The 4,039-nt window shown below is 53.7% G+C and overlaps 1 long non-coding RNA gene across 1 annotated transcript; it reads right to left on the bottom strand.

Moving 5' to 3' along the window:
• Positions 1-1,582: 1,582 nt before the first annotated feature.
• Positions 1,583-3,805, bottom strand: LOC134732517 (uncharacterized). Its single transcript, XR_010115786.1, has 2 exons — positions 3,560-3,805; positions 1,583-2,649 (listed from the first exon to the last, which is right to left on the bottom strand). It is a non-coding gene; the product is annotated as an uncharacterized lncRNA (long non-coding RNA).
• Between the last annotated feature and the right edge of the window lie 234 nt (positions 3,806-4,039).

Raw genomic sequence — 4,039 nt, 5'->3', positions numbered from 1 at the left:
AACCCCTCTCAAGGAAATAAGGTTCGTCTGATGCTGATAATGAACTTAATTTTAGTAATGAGGATTCTGAGGTCCAGAGAGTTTAAGACTTTTATGGAGGAGCACAAGCTGGCCCAGGACCCCCACACTTTAGTGCCCTGTGACTGCTGGGAGCTTCCTGGTGGGATGGGCAGTGGAGAGCTGGCGATTTGGCATGTTGGGACAGGGGGAAGAGCAGGCAGGAGGGTGTTCCAGGCCAAGGGCACACTTCAGTGAAATCCAGGAGTGTGGACTTTGATGCCGGGTAAGGCTGGGGCAGCGAGGAGCGCGGAAAATGCCACTGGCCGCAGTCAAAGTGGGCTGAGCAAAGTGTTCTCTGTGTTTCTGAAGCTGACCTCTGTGAACTCAGAGAGAGAGAGAAGGGCTGTTGGTGTGCGCTCGTGTGCACAACCATGTGGTCTGGCAGGCTTGTGGGACGGTGCCCATGTACAAGCAGCTCTGCTGTGTGTGCAGGGCTGCTTGGAGGCCATGGGCCTGGGCTCTTGGGTGTGTGTGAGTGTGTGTGTTTCCACTGGTGGAAAATGGGTGTATCTCTTGGCAGGAGCTGGGAATGTGAGTGGGTCTGAGGTGCAGGGAGAGCAAGCCTACGGTTGCAAGTGGGCAGACTACGTGAGAGGGGTCTGGGAGCCTCTGCGTCAGTGTGCGTGCGTGTGTGTGCCTGCGCCTCAGAGTGTATGCATGAGTGGATGAGTGGATGCACACCTGTGTATGCAGTCATGCACACACATATGCGTGTGTGTATGTGCATGTATATATGCTTATGTGTATGTGAGTGAATGTGCCTCCGTGTGTCTGCTTGTGTCTGCAATAGCCTGAGCGTCATGCGTGTGAGTTTTGCTTTCACATTCAGTGCTAGTCAGAGGCTCCAATTCCTGTAAACCTCATGGTCTCATTTTCCAGCAGACATCCCACAGCATTGGTGGTGGACACCACAGCCTAGGCTTGATCTGACCTATAGCTTCCCCTTTTCAAGCCTCTGGCTGCAGGGTGTAGAGGGGATGTAGGTGAAGGCAGGACTCCTGGCCCCCAGCTGGCCACAGGCCCCACCATCCATGGCATCTGCGGCATGAAGCCACCCATGAGAATCTGAGGGAAGTCACATTACTGGGACTGGCCAGGGTAGAGCTGCCCTGGGAAATGTGGGTTCACCTTCATTCTACTGAAAGTGAAAATCAGATCACGCCTCTCCTCTGTCTCTCTTAAAACCCTCCAAAGAGTCCCTGTTGCATTTCAAGCAAAACATGAGTCTCTACCCAGTATCTCAGATGTCACCAGGTCCCTGCTGGCCAGAAAGACTTGGGAAGGAACCACCCATGGTGTATCCACTGTGTCACTCTGGGCTTCGGGTCCCTTCCTGTAAAAGCTGAGTAGGAAGTCCTTGCAGGGGGCAGAGATGATTGCGTGCTTGTGGCCACTCCTCTGTCCAGTGGGTAGATACTGGGAGGCTCTGGAGACTTGCCCATGAAGGAGACAGCCCTCCCGGTGGGCCAGAGCCTTTTCACTTTCCATATAGCCATATGAGATAGTAAAGAGCAGTTGCTTCTCCATGCTTTTAAAATTTTTTTATTTTATATTTTATTTTTGGAGACAAGGTCTTGCTCTGCTGCCCAGGTGGAGTGCAGTGGTGCAATCACCACTTACTGCAGCTTCGACCTCTCAGGTTCAAGTGATCTTCCCACCTCAGCCTCCAGAGTAGCTGGGACCACAGGTGTGCACCACCACACCTGGCTAATTTGTAAATTTTTTCTAGAAACAGGGTTTCCCTGTGTTGCCCAGGCTGGTCTCGAATTCCTGAGCTCAAGTAATCCTTCCGTCTCAGCCTCCCAAAGTGCTGGGATGACAGGCATGGGCCCCTGTGCCCAGCCCCTCATGCCATTTCTGTGCCACTAGGAAGTAACACTGGCTAACCCTGGTTGACATTTCTCTTGTTCCCAGAGTGAAACGAATGAGTGCTTCTTCTTTAATCCTGCAACTACCCCCACGTGGTCAGCACTTATATTTTCACTCTTACTTGGCGGATGAAGAAATTGAGTCCTGTTAAGGAATGTGCTTAGGATCACATGCTAGGAGGTGGTAGCGCTGGAATTCAAATCCAGGCAGGTGCTAGCTTGAGAGCCACTGCTCTATGAAGCCCTTCTCAGGCCTCCACTCAGGCCAAGGGAGGAGGAAGGGCCCTCAGGGAGAGCAGCGTGAGCAAAGGTCTGGAGCTGGGACTGAGCATGGCATGTCAGGAGAGAGAGAGAAGAGCTCTGTGGCCATGGGGAACAGCGTGAGGTCAAAGTGGAGAGGCAAGAGGAGGGAGGGGCGTGGAGGTCCCTGAATGCTGGCATGAACGCTCCGGGCCTTCTGCAGGGTGGGCGGCACGGGAGAAAGGGAGTCTAGCCAGCTCCGGCTGGGTGCCCTGGCTCAAACCATCCTTGTCTCAGGCAAGGACACCTGCATGGACCCAGTCGCTCAAGCCCCAAACCAAGTCCATCCTTGACTTCTGTCTTTATCTCCCCTCATCGGGCTGTGGGGAGTAGAGTGAAACCGCAGCTGCAGCCTCCTGGCTAGTCTCTCCACTCCTCTGCCCCCACAGCCCAGTTTCCATGCAGCAGCCAGGGGCGTCTACTGAAAACGAAAATCAGATCATGTCTCTCTCTTTCTCTTTCTCTGTCTTTTTTTTTTTGAGATGGAATCTCCCTCTTGCCCAGGCTAGAGTGCAACCACCTCCCGGGTTCAAGTGATTCTCCTGCCCCAGCCTCTCAAGTAGATGGGTTTATAGGCCACCCACCATCACGCCCGGCTAACTTTTGTATTTTTAGTAGAGACGGGGTTTTGCCATGTTGGCCAGGCTGGTCTCGATCTCCTGACCTCAAGTGATCCTCCCACTTTGGCCTCCTAAAGTGCTGAGATTACAGATGTGAGCCACTGTGACCAGCCTCCTCTCTGTCTCTCCCCACCCCTCCCCCCAAAAATGCACATTCCTGGTGCATTGAAAACAAAATCGAAATTCCTTCAGTGGCCTGTGAGTCTCTACCTGATCTTGCCTCACCGACCTCTTGACCGCATCACTGACTGCTCCCCCATCACTGCGCACCCATACTGGCCTTTCTGTTCCTCATACACACAGGGTCGCTTCCGCTGCAGGGCCTTAGCATTCGCCATTCCCTCTGGTGGGAGTGCCCTTCCCCAGCCCACCAGCCCCTTCTGTCATTCAGGTCTCAGCTGAGAGAGGCTGCCCTGATAAACCCCTGTCCCCATCCCTCCTGTTTATTTTCTTCATCTGCATGTGCTCAGCACCTGAAATTGTCTCTTGCTCTCTCCCCATCCTTCACCAGATTATAAACTCTATAAAAGCAGGGTTTTGTTCACCGCTGCATCCCAGGCATTCAGTGAGCAGTTGTTGAGTGAAGAAATCAGACTCAGTCTTCCCCTCTGTAAAATGGGACCACATCAAACCTCCTGGCAGGGTAGTGGTGTGGCTCAGAGGTAACGTTTGTACACAGTTGGACTTCTTCCCTATGGCCCAAGGACTTACCTGGCCACCCCTCCTGGAGCCCAGCCTCCTCCAGCTCCCCCAAGCCCTCTGCCTTGGGGGCGGACGCCTTAGCAGAAGGGCTGTCCTCCAGACCCTTTGCAGCCAGGCCTCTCTGCTCACAGATCCCTGAAGACATCCGGAGGTTTGTGCCCAGAGCCCAGCCCCAGGCTCATGCAAATTCTGTCTCCCAGTCCAGCAGCTGTGGCCTCCTTCACTCGGCCTTTTAAAAGAAATTCTTGGGCTGACTCACACTTCCTTTGTCTCCAGCTGGGTTCACTCAAGTGTCGCTGTTTTGCAAGGCTGAGGTTTGAGTCCCTCAGAAGCAATCTCCGATGCAGGGGCGCTGTATGCTTCCGTGAACTTCGAATGAGGGTCAGACCCCCCAGAAAACCTCATACCAGGACAGTTGGGAAACTACCGCACACTGGTGGTCAGGGCATTCTGGGTTGGAGAAACTGTTTTGGGGCTTTGGCAGGTGTT

Source organism: Symphalangus syndactylus, chromosome 14, assembly GCF_028878055.3.
Source record: "Symphalangus syndactylus isolate Jambi chromosome 14, NHGRI_mSymSyn1-v2.1_pri, whole genome shotgun sequence".
NCBI classification, from domain to species: Eukaryota; Metazoa; Chordata; class Mammalia; order Primates; family Hylobatidae; genus Symphalangus; species Symphalangus syndactylus.
This window is presented reverse-complemented; position numbering and strand designations above follow the sequence as displayed.